This window comes from Channa argus, chromosome 19 (assembly GCF_033026475.1).
Source record: "Channa argus isolate prfri chromosome 19, Channa argus male v1.0, whole genome shotgun sequence".
NCBI lineage: Eukaryota > Metazoa > Chordata > Actinopteri > Anabantiformes > Channidae > Channa > Channa argus.
In genome coordinates this window covers 7,885,913-7,899,358 of record NC_090215.1, presented here as the reverse complement: position 1 = coordinate 7,899,358, position 13,446 = coordinate 7,885,913, and positions in this window count along the sequence as shown.

Genomic DNA, 13,446 nt, shown 5'->3' with positions numbered 1-13,446 from the left:
TGGGGGTTAAGACTAAAAAAGGTTTTACGGTTTAATTGAGATGACTGAGGTTAGAGCGAGCCCCCTCCCAAAGAAAGACTGTCTGTGTGTAAGCATGTATTTGTCACATTGTTCATAAACTCATTTTTGGGGGACTCATGGAGTTTTAGGGTTACAACTTCGTTAACGTTAGTGTCAGGTTACCCTGACTTTAGGGTAAAGGTTGGCATTTGTCGAACAGTGGTTATGGTCAAGTGTAGGAAATAATGTAAGTAAAGCCCCATGGGGGTCATAAACAATTGTTTGTATGTGTGTGTGAGAGAGAGACTCATCAGCCAGCCCTTGTTCTCACCCCCTGCACCACTTGAGAAAAGAGTTGAAATGTTGCCAAACTGTGTGTGTTTTATCCATCCACTGGCCTTGGGCATGTTTGATTAGGAGTCCTGAAAACAAGATAGCACTGTTAGACAGAAAATAAACAGCAGACTTCACTGTGCTTATGCTCTGCTATTCATTACCATCTATCCTGTGTATGCGTGGATGTCATTCACACAAATGCAAGTCTGCATTCCCAGTAAATGGTGATGGTGAGAAAAGCCACACCTGCTTCCTCAGGAATGCACCTCCGTTTTCTCTTGTTTGGCCGTTCAGACAATTTATTTTGAGATTAATGTGTTGAATTCCTTCTGTAGTTGTTAAAATAGCTTCCTAATTGATGATAGTGTTACTACTGGTGTGATTTTATACTGGCTTTCTGTGTGATAATGTCTTTCACACGAATTCCAATTTTTTTGTGCATCTGGTTCAACTTGTAAAAATACTATCCAGTGCATAGGTTGTCATTGCCCAGGAGATCTGTGCTTGTCCAGTCTTATTCGCTGTTTATTGTTCACTGGTATCTGTTTAACAGTGGGGCTCTTTGATGTGCTGAACTGGATGTGATGGGAACAATGCTGGTGTCTCTAAAGGGGACTTTTAAAAGTCCTTTTGACTGGGTGCAGGAGGTAGAGAGGTCGTCCACCAATCCCGCAGTTGTTTATTCGATCCCCGAATTCTCTTGTCACAAGTCAAGTGTCCTTGAGCAAGACGCTGAACCCCAACTTTGTAGCTCAAAGCAGCTCCCCCATTGTTGTGTGTGTGTGTGTGTGTGTGTGTGTGTGAGTGTGTGTGTGTGTGTGAGTGTGAGTGCAAATAGGTGAATGAGAAGCAGTTTAAAGCTCTTTGAGTACCTATAGGTAGAAAAGCACTATATAAGTGCAGACTATTTATTATTATGTTTTTCTTTTTATTCAATGACACTACTTCACTTTACAGGTTGCATAGTTCAACGGTGGGTTTTAAGCATTGGTCTACTAATCTGTAGTTTCATTCACTAAATATGTAAATATCTAAAGATGAGAGTGTGTGTAAAGATTGACAGTGTGTCAGAACCATTAATCTTTTATTTTCTAAAGGGGAAGCTCACCTAGTGATTACAGACTCTACCTTTTAACCTTGGACCCAGAATCCTTCCTGCTGAAGAGCCCTGAAGCAGAAATCCAGAGCTGTTTTTTTTTTCTGCTGACAATGCAATTTGACCTCTCAATGGAGGTTTTTCATGTAACAAGAGGATTCAATGAGTCATGAATGTCCAGTACTGAAAATTTCATAAAGTGAGTATTTAAGTGTAGGGTGGTAGTACATGGGAATTGTTTGAGAAGTGTTTTGTCCTTGATGATCGGGTGTGTGTGAGAGAGAGACTGTGTCACTGCCATAGCATGGTGTGAAATGACAGAGACTTGCCAGCTCAGCAGGAGGGAGCTGATTGTGGCTCTCTCTGTGATCCTAATAGAGGCCCAGATATTACAGTGTGACTTCCAGGCGAGAAACCTAACACTGGGCCAATTAGTAATTTGGTATTTCATAAAATTTGGCAGCTTGTGTCTAATGACAAATTGACAGAGATCCTCCCACCTCCAGGGAACCTTTGTCAGTACAGCGGTGTACATACATACACACACACACTGAATGCAAAGTTTTTCTTGCAAAGTGACAAGTGTTGCACAGATTGGGAGCTCATAATTCAATCTACTAGAGAAAATGACTGGATGCATTGTTGTTTGGCTGCAGATTCAGGTTTCATACAAGCACAAAATGGGCAAAAGATTTTCTTTTGTATGATATACAGCGCCCCGCTTAACTACTGTGTTTATATGATTGATGAACAATGAAACAGTCCATTAGAGGTTGAGAGGTCATGTTGCAGTGTTAAAACATTAGTTTGCCATTATATACACCTTTGATGTGGAGCGTACTGTACTGCCTCATCGCTATGGGAACGGCTGTTCTGTTTCAGCTCCCTGAAAGGTCATTATGGGATGGGAAAGCCCAGTTGACCCAAGGCAAAGTACATCATTTGTCTTTTAGCACCGAGAGAACACACCTCACAAAGCAGGCTGACCCCTGTTAAAATGCTGAGGATTTTTGGCCATTTTTCAAAGCCACACAGGAATTTGCCTTCCACTGAAGTCAGCTGTTTTTATTGTTTTAGAAAAACATTCTTTCTTTTTTAATCACAAGTGACTTTAGGAGTTGTGTCTTTGGTGAAGCTATGAAATGATGAAGTATAACTGTGTAGGTTAAATAAGTAGTATACACACTCGTAAAGGTGGGATTATAAAGCTAACATGATAAAACATCTAAGATATTATTTAATTCACAATTGACAATAAGATAAATTCACAAAAGCCTTTACCTGTGATAGTGGTCTTATCCCTTGTCTTCTCCTGCTTCCACACACGTACACACACCTGGTAACCTAGGTCACCCAATCTCTGCTCTCACATGGCTGCAGCCCTTCGTAATAAATAATGGGAGATGTCCAGAGCTCATCATCCCAGTAAATAGGCTGCTATATAATATGCCATCCACTTCAGATAGGTTGCTATATAACATATGAACTGACCTAGGATGGCCACAGCAAGGAGGGCTGGCAGCCCATTCATTATCGGTGCAATTGGTTCATAGGGGCAGGAGGTGGCTGCGTGAGTGGTACTCTCTCACTTAGATGTATATACACACAGTGTCTCATTCCAATGTTGCCAGATTCTGCAAACAAAAGAATTGTACAAAACCTGCAGAATGAATGTATTTTAAGACAGACTATTGTACATTCAAAATCAAGACTTCAGCCTGGGTCTTAACATCACAGACCAGCTCACATGAATTTGACTGCAGTCTCCTCCAATTACTCGGGCTTCAGGTCTCAGCTAGTTTTAAAATAGTTTGTAGATTAGTATTTCTTGTATATGACTTGAAACAGCAAGTTTAGAAGAGGCTGTAAGTGGAAACAGTGCCTGTCTCATGTCAGGAGGGATGTAAAGGTATCATTAATCAGATCCCAGGTCAGTTTTCTTTAACGCATTACTAACAGTGTCAGCACACAATAAATGACCAGGCTGGTTCAAGTCACTTGGCATCTGCTAAGTGGCTAATTGTACAAATAATTTGTAAGTAGGAGATACGCTCACATAAGCAAATATAGCTAAACTTCAACATTCTGAGTTAAACAATCTATTATTAAAAGCAGTTGTTAGTATTCATAGGGGCTGAAGCAATAATTTTAATCTATTTTCATATTTTTAATAAATGGTTTGACATTTAACAGAGAAGCCATGTTCACTGTTTCCCAAGAGTTTTGTGGAAAGATTGATACCACTCATAAACGGGATAAATAGGAAGCTCAGCAAGCAGTTGGCTCTGCATGGCACAAAGACTGTAAATAAACTGAATGAAATGAAATAGAAAGTAGCAACATAAATACCGGAAATAAAACCTTGGAAGAGACCAAATCTAATATTGTTTGTTTAATAAACTATTTAGAGTTGGGTGCAAAAGTTAGTGCCTCCTTGTATTGAATTTTCTCATCGAAATATAATTTCTTTGTAAAACTAGCTTGTACAAATGTTCCTTCATCTGAAATTAAATTTTAATTTTAACTAATTTATCAAGAGGAATGCAAAAAGGTCTCTTTGTACTGGCTGAATCAGTATCTTTGTACTGGGTTTAGGACTAATTTTGCATCCCCCCTCACTTAAAGAGGAAGCAAACTTAACTTTAAATGTATCATAATAACAACGCACTCTTTAGCTTTATAACTTTTAGCCTTCACTTTCTTTTAGCTATCTTCCCCATTCCTCCCCTTCCCCATCCACAGCAACCCTACTCACCACCTCTTCCTCCTCCTCCCCCTACCTCAGACTCATTACACCCCACCCACCCATAACCCAGCTTCTGCGAGAAGCTTGCCTCGTATAATATGATGGCCATCTGCTAGGCTGAGCCACGCTTCCCAAAAGCCCTGGGGCTAGATGTTTATCTGTCGTCCCCCTCTCAAACTCCTTTAAGGATGCAAAACATATCAACGATCATCACTGCTGCGATTAGCACAGGTGCTGCTGAGCTGTAAAGTGATCAGGAGAAATGGGAGGAAACATAATTGAAGTGGATTAGAGCGAAGAAGTGGGAGGGAAAAAAATTAAATAAAATTCTAGAGGCTTGGACAGCGGCCCTTCTCTATACTGCTGTTTGATATTCACTGTGCTGTGATTAAAATTGGTGCAGAGCGGTGGAAGTCCTGGCAAAGAGTGTTGGTTTTTAACAGCTGCGTAATGTTTTTCTAGCTCATTGTTTCAGTGAATGTGGTCCTGTCATGTTCAAATATGGAGCTAAAGAGTGTCATTGTGCACTCTGTAACCAGTCACCTGAGGGACTTGTACGGCACTGTGTGCAATTATGTGTGTGTGCGTGTGTGTGTGTGTGTGTGTGCACCTGTATAACACAGGGTCTCACACATGACAGTCTTAACCGTCTTCAGCTTGTCTGCATCTACTGACAACATGGCAGCAAACCTTTGAGCACAAATGCATAAACATGCCGTACGGACACATACACACACCCTCTCACACACCATTTTGGCAGCTCGAGCAGGGCCAAAATATTCCGCAGCAGTCACTCATGAAGAGAAATTCTTAATAATAAATATCCAGCCAATAATGAATGTGCTGCTGGCTGCAGTTGTCTTGGGGGCATAATATCTTATTTCCTCCCAATGTTTCATATCCCTACTCCTACATGTCGACACAGTCCATCATTACACGCCAATGCAGGTTCCTATCACTTTTATTTATTTTTCAAATCACTATATAAATCAAAGCCTGGACAGATGAGATCCAATAAATTACAGAGTGCTGGACAAATGCAGAATTTTAACTGTGTACCAGGAGAGGAGATTCCCATGGGTGCTGCCTGGTCTGCGCTCGAGGAAAATCTACTAAATGTCATATTAAATCACAGCTAACTTGAATATAACTCAGTGCTGTTTTTAATACAAGTGTGAAAAACCCCATCCATTGCCTTATTTGGGTTTTGTGGAATTTCAGGGTGCGAAAGGCAAGTTGATGATGTATATTAAAGGAATGCTATTTTGCATCCCTCTTTACTAGGACTTCATTTAAATTGAATTGGGATTCAAAATAGAGCAGCAGAGCAGTGCTCTTCTGCAACCATCCACAGAGGGTGAGTCACCACCCTTCTATTCCAAGCTCAGTCACGTGAAAAAATAGGAGGGATAGTGGAAGAAGGGGAAAAATGGGGGCAAGAGGATAGAGAACCATGTGAAACAGAGCATAGAGAACAGGGGGTGAGGCCTGGCATACTCACAAACCTGCAGCTACCATGCTGGAATCCTCACTGCGGACTCACATAGGTGCAGGGGGCTAACCAGTCAGCTCAGGCATAGACCCATAACGTGAAGGGCGGGCTCAGAGGACACACACACACACACATACGCACACTCAGAGATTTACCTGAGAGTGGCAATCACTGCTATCAGCAGGAAAAACTGTATGCTACCATCAGGACCTATAACATCAGAGTGCACCTTGGTGCTGACACCACATGACATGCATATGTGCGGAGGCAGCGTGAGGCGATGCCAGGCCTAGCAGCAGCAGGGGTTTGAAGGAGATTCCCACTGACAGTGGTCCAGTGGGGGGAGACCTCCACTGCAAAGTGAAACAGCAGGCCTTCTTCACTACATGGAAGAAACACAAGGAGAGAAGTAGATCTATACAGAGAATGAGAGAAAAAGAAAGGATAAAAAAGGTTAAAAAATATATTTGGATCTCCATAATATAAGAATATTATACCTATAGGAGTGTGATGGCTGTTTTTTGGACTTTAGTTTACTTGTATTTAAGAAGTAACACTGTTTTACAAATTTTTTTGTCAATTTAGGTTTTCTATATGATTTGAGTGACTATTTTGAGTTCGACTTCCAGCTATGGCAAAAGCCTGAAATATCACAAACCAAGGAAACCAAGCAAAAAGATGTCTTCTGCCACCTACTGTATCCGAGTTTGTGGAATCATGGCATTAACCGATTTAGCTGTTAGGGGTTAACATAATAAATACAAAATACTCATGCCACACATCTCTAACTGTATTTACAATAATGTGCTCATTGTCTTCTATAGTTTTATAGCAGAGGCCCAAACCAAGGACCAGACCAAGAGCCCTGACAGAACAGATGGAACCTGGTATTTCTAGTTCGGAGATTTTGTATATTTCTTAAGATTTATTGTATCAGTTACATTAAAGTCATTTTTAATTTAGAACTTACATTTTCCAAATGGATACACTAGCTGCCCTTTTAATTTGTATTTAATATTTAGTAAGTAATGGTTGTCTTTGTATTCACGTCTCTTTTCAAAGTGGCCTATAAAATAGTAAAAATGCATATTATAGTAAATGTGTTTGTTTATCTTCATAAGAAGAAAGAAAAGCTTGAGTGGCAAGAGTGACTTAAAAATACAAAGTGTGAGCGTGTTGTTTAAGGTCACATGGGAAAAGTGAATATTTTATGAAATGAGTTTAAAATATTATATCAGCCTTTTGCTTGTCTTTAGATCTTACTGCGGATGTGAAGCATACCGCTGTGTAGTTTATGCACAGAGAGGATTCGTCAACACTTCATTACAGTAGACAAGTATACAATTGAAATGTGTGAGACAAATTATTAACAATAAGAACATAAATATTAACCCAATAGATTCTCATTTTGCATACAGTGAAACATGTCTAGCATTTGACTCTTTAAAGCTGTATCCTTGCTGTTGCGTGGTTATCTTACAGTGGTTTATGAAAGTTAGAAATTTGACTGGGAGCAAAATTTGCCCTTTTATTTTACACTTTATTTCATTTTGTTATTCATAGTTTGGGCATGAATTTATTCACTGGGGATATTCATACCCAAAACAAAATGATATTCTGATCAAACATTATGAGATAGAAAAGCAAACCTCCAACTAAGTGACGGTTTGGAACAATTACATACACTATCTTTTAACACTACACTGGGAAACAAGATCTCATTTAAAAACAATAGCAGAGCAGAAGGCAGTTGTTCTAATATGGAGAATATAAAGAATAAATAATCCAGTTTTCTGCACTGCCCAACGCAAAGCAATTTAACGCATCAGCGGCAGCTGTCTATTAATTTCCTGTAGAAGGAGAGAGGGGGGAGCCTGCGAGCACTGATTGGAGGGACAACACAGCCGCATCATGTATCACTTCAGAGCCAAACAAGACTGACACACAAATAAATACAGAAATGCATGCACCTACCCATACGCAAGCAAACCTTCTTGCATCATAGCTTTAATCACACAGTTTACCACAATGGCTTTGGTGGTGTGGGAGTGAGGGGGCACCATATACCTAATGATAGTGACTTAATAAGAAAAGCCTAGCAACAGAGAGGCCCATATGTGACTGTTGTCCTTAGGGTGCTGCATCAATAATATGCCCTCCAGGCAAACCATCCTTGTTTCTCCTATGCATTCAGTGGAAGTCCCAGTCCACTTTAATTAGATACCCAGTCACTGACCCCTCCCCTGCTTTCCAAATAACTAAAGAGGGTGTGGCAGCACCAATGTCTTTGGCACTCATCCACACAACAGCACTTTTTCTGCCGCTGGGGAAGAAAAAGAGGAGGCAGTGGTGCTATAAATCCAGACGTATTTGGACCCAGGCCACCATTAGTCCCAAATGACCGCTGTGGTGGTGATAAGCATGCATGAGCCACATCCAGAAAACACCAAAAAGCTGCTCTTATCAACTTCATAACTGCTGAACTTGTCACTGCGTCCACTGCACTGGGCATGTGCAGGTTTGATGCAGAACACAGTCTCTTATGCTCCACATCCTACGAGCCAAATCATTACTTCCCTCTCAGTGACAGAGGACTTATAAGAAGAATTATCATTCATACAATGGTAATGTGTACCAAAAAAAAAAAAAAAAAACAGATTCTGTTTGGCAGACACATAATATTACCATTCTTGGTAGAACTGTACTCTGACTCTCTGTCACTCTGCTAGCTATTCATTTGACCTGTCTCAGAGAATCAGTGTGTTTTGTTTGATGCATGGTTTTTCATTATCACTATGGCCCATCATTACTTTCCTCTTATTATAGTCTGGGGGACATTCGAGACAGTTCAGAAGAGCTGTGGATGAGGGACAACACACACACATACACACACACACACACACGCACGCACACACAGCCATTTCTTTCTTTTGGGGAAAAAAAAAATGTGCCCCACAGACATAATGTCTGTGTTTTCCTGCAATTAATTAATGGGTCCCCAGCTAGTTAGCAGTAGGCAGCACTTGTTTCACCGTGGCTACTGAGAGAGGGCAAAAGGGGTTGGAGCCAGGCTCGCCTCGGTAGCTGCAGGCTTTTAGTTGTGAGCCACTGGATTTGGACTATTTTTAACAAAATCCTTTTATGGATAGATAAATCTGATTTTATGCAAGAAGAGTCTCCTGGGTTTCAATTAACTGGGGGTCACGCTGCAGATCTATCACAATATAAAAAAAGAAGGAGAGAAGGAAAGAAAGTGAGAGAGGAAAAGATAAAAAGAAAGACAGAAAAAGGGAAGAGGGAAGCCTTTAATTAATACAGTCTAATTAAACATTTGTGAAATGCATTATCTGCACTGTTTTTGTGTGTGTGATGAGCTACAGTTGACCAATTTTCTGTATACCCCCAATAGTCTTCTAAAAGTTTTTTTGTTGTTGCATCATGAGTGTTAATAACGTAAAAGAGCCGTTGGAGTCTCTTTTAACTGCAGTTTGTCTTTCCACAATTGAGCATTCAAAAAAAGAGAAAAAAGAAATTGTAATTGGGAATGCAATGTTTCTCGCCTTTCAACAAGATTCCTCTGGGTGCTTCTAAAAAACATTAGACTATAAGTGCAAAGATTTGGTGGCTGAGGCGGGACTGGAAGGGGAGGGGGCACACTTCTGCAGGAGACTCTGGAAACTAATTTGATTCCTAAAACATGCAAGATGACAGCTTCCCGCTGCACGGTGGAGGTAGATTTGACTTTGAATCATGACGCGTTGTTTAATCACGGGCCACGAGGCATGGCAAGTCACTAGACCTGAGGAGCGTCGCATAAAGAGTGTCAAGCATGCGGGGTGAGAGATAGAGAGGGGAGGAGAGAGGGCGAGAAAATCCATAACAGTTTAAGCAGTGTTTGGTCAAAACGCGCAGCATGATATGTGCATCTATCACCTTAGCGCTGTCTCTGTTTCACTGCGATGCATATTTCTTCCCAGCTAGCCCGCTCTCTCATTTTTAAACTACCCACAGGGCACTTCTTAATGTGAAGTTGATCTCAGGTTGTAGTCACTTACACAAGCACACACATGCACACACCACACTCCACCCCCATTGCTGCAATGACATTTCTTTCCCCATTCAATTCTCCACATGTGCAGCAGTAGAAAAACGTATTATGGCCATCATTTTTTTTCGCTCTCTCTCTGCATAGTGGGGGAATGATTCAGTTCATCAGACACAGAAATACACTCAAATACCTTTGGCTGAAACACACACGCATGTTGGGCAGTCACTGAACAGTACATGCCAAATACCAGAGATAAGACTGGGGAATACTGTCTTTGGACTTATTGGGCTGATTAGGTGGCAGGTCATTTAGAGCATCAGTGACTGATTTCTCTTTCATTACCTTTGATTATCTTGAGCACACGTAACACATTCAAGCAGCTGTTGCTGTCACGCATATAAAAACAATCAGACTGGTAAATATTGGTGCATTGACACCATGTACAGATAAAGCTATGTTTTCTCTTAGTATTGATTCTAACAATAAAAACAGATCAATCTCTCAGGTCTTTTTACCAATAGTTCCATCAAACATTAAAAGATTTATATGAGATTAAACTTACATCTTCCTTTGATATATTTAAATAGGTAACTGCTTGCTAGTGAGTTCTATGTCAGTATCAACATCTATATTAATTATAATACCATTATTTTTTTAAGGATTTGTTTCAACAAAGTAAAAAAGAGACATTGTTCTGTCGCATGATTTGCAGCATTTGACTTTAAAAAGAATGGTTATTGTTGCTTTAGCTACATGTCATATTCCAGTTCTCCCCTCATGTGTCTGTTCTCCACTATCTAAAAAAAGGCAAAAATGAATAAATAAAAAAACATATTCACACTCACTGGCATCTTTATTAGGTCCACCTTTGGAATATTTCTGACAGTTTCAACTTTAAAACCGATAAATTATAACCTTGTAAGGTAAAATTCATTACATTGGATTGTATTACAGTACTTTATTCTTGAGTCAGAGATCTGTCACTAAAATGCTTCTCTCCTTCTTCCTTCACCAATATTTGCACCTCTTTTGTCTCTTTTAACCACCAAGTCCTTGTACACTACTCCTCCCACTCCCCAGCTCTCTCTCATACCCTCTACCACCCTCTTATATTAAAGCTTGTCATCTCTGCTTCCATGTGCTCCAAGTGGCAGCAGTGATACAGCACAAGCAGGGTGCAAACTGAACTGAGCATGCCCAGAGAGTCAGTCTAATTAATTAGAAAGCCAACCTTGATGAGTGCTCACTCTCTTTCACTTTCCATAAGCATTTGTATCTGGACCCCAAAATTGCTTAATATGATATATAAACTTTTCTGGCAGGTACAGCAGGAGGAGGGGGCTCATTGGAGACAAATAATCCAAATTAATTTCCAATTTAAATCCTAGGGATTTTATTATAAACTGTGGGCACCCTTGATACCTGAGACACCATGTGAAAGGCAGATAGAGAAAAGTCACAGGATGGTAGAATGCAAGGAAGAAGGAAGAAGGGACAGAAGGAATAAAAGGGAGGTTTATGAGGAGGGGATATGAAGACACAGGAAGGATTTAACTGTGCCTTAACGGCTGAACTCAGCCCGGCTTAATGCAGTCATGAGAGAATATCCCCAGGGTGGAAGACGAGAAAAAGGGCCCAAAAGTTTGAGGCCCTAATTTACCCTAATTAGTGGCCTAACACCTCACTATGGCTGAAAAGGAGGAGAAGCCCATAGCCACAACCACTGGTCAAGCTTTTAGACATTGTTGTAAATGTGCACGACAATATCCCTAATGGGAAATGTACATCTGAAAGCACATCAAATGGTACTGAAGGACCAATTAGGCCATTTTATTATGGTCAGATAATCCAGAATCAGACGGCTTCCTCTATTTTTAAGTTGTCCCTATTGTTGAGGATTATTTGCAACTTGTCCTTTCAAGGGTTTTGAAAAGTAATCCATGTAAAACAAAAAGTATAATTTTTATAAAGGTGAATGTACTGATGTGTAACAGATCAGCATTATTATATATTGTTTTTTTTCTAAAACAAAGCTGTAGAAAAGTAGAAAAGTGACATCATGCATCCACTGAAGATATTAAAAAACATTGTGGTATTTTATACAGAAAGTCTACATCCTTCACTGCCACATATGTTTTTAGTGGATTTTATAACAGCAAGTTTATTGTTAATTTTTGTATCCTAAATCTTTCCTGACTATTCTCTAACCAGCTGTAAAGTTTACCTTTAAGAAGAAATGAAAAGACAGCTTTGTTTAGTAAAAACAGGCCCCTCCCTAGTCACATCACAATATAAATAGTGAATGTATCAGTCTTTCCATTTCCTTGTTACGCCACTATTGTATCTACTGATGCACCGCGTGCTGCACACGGACTTGTAATTGCATGTTTAATCACCAATCTACCCAGAAGCCTTCAGTTTGTTTCAAATAATATCAAATAATAGCACAGTTCACCATATAATGAACAAACACCCGCTTCCCTATACACAAAGACAAGCACACAGCCTCACTACTGCACCCTCCAAACATGGTGCTGCACAGCAGCGGACACGGACATGTGTCTTCTATTTTGGCTCTTAGGGACGAGGAGGTTTTGTGGGTTTCAGCGGGGCTTGTTCTGCAACTCTGGGTGCTGTGTTGGCTCAGGGAGAGGCATGGCGCTGTAATTAAGGACAGAGGGAGGAGGATGTTAGTTAGATGTAGTGTCCTCATTAGAGTGTGTTCCACCCGGAGGTGATTCTCAGCAACGGACACTTAATGAGACGCATATTATAATGAAAGAAGGGAACTAACAACCGCCCAAGTACGGGCATGGGCTCTCACATTGGGGAAAGACTTCCAACATGTACTGCGCATAGAATATGTCCCTTGTGCTGAATTTGTATCTTTACAGGGGATATTTATGGGGTAGGTATAAAATAGTAACTTTTATGACTATCTTCAGTCATAACAACAATTTACAAGACTTTACAAAGACCACCATGGCACAATGTGCTAACAACTTGTGATTCGCTGTATAAGGTAAGCAGTAGATGTGACTAGTCTATTATATTCTCCTTTCACTGTGTTCGTTTAGGCCCGAGGTGATGATCTCTGCATTTGGATGAGACTACAAATCATTGTTACATACTGTAAGCAGTCAGCCAGCCATACAAACACTGTAGGGGCTCACCTGCCCTGTGGCTAAGACAACTGTAGCTACTGTATCCTGAACACACACACATGCACAGATAAACTGTCTCACAGCATGCTTCTCGCCACTAGTACTGTACAGGTAATCTCACTTAATCATATAAGAGGTCACCACAAAGTGAACTGGGATGATCATTCCTGTGCTGAGCACTTAAAAGTGACGGACTGCGGGGAGACGGAGCACGAGAGAGAGGCACAGATGAATGGAGGAAAGAAAAAGAGGGAGGATGAAAAGAAAAGAATAGGGATGGAGACAAAAAGGAGAAGTGTGTGTGTGTGTGTGTGTGTGCGTGCATGTCTGTGTGTGTGTGTGTGTGTTTGCCAGAGGGCATATTCAGAGACAAAGCATAGTGGTGCTCCAAGGACAATCTGAGGCCCTGATGCTTCGACAAGGAATATACATAAACAAAGTCTCAGAAAGTATTTTAATAAAAGTAGTTATTTCAAAAATATGTGTTGGTCTGTGATAAACAATATGTTGAGCAAAAGATTATTTTATCTTTACAAGTCCAGCAAACAAGCACAATGTGCTAGT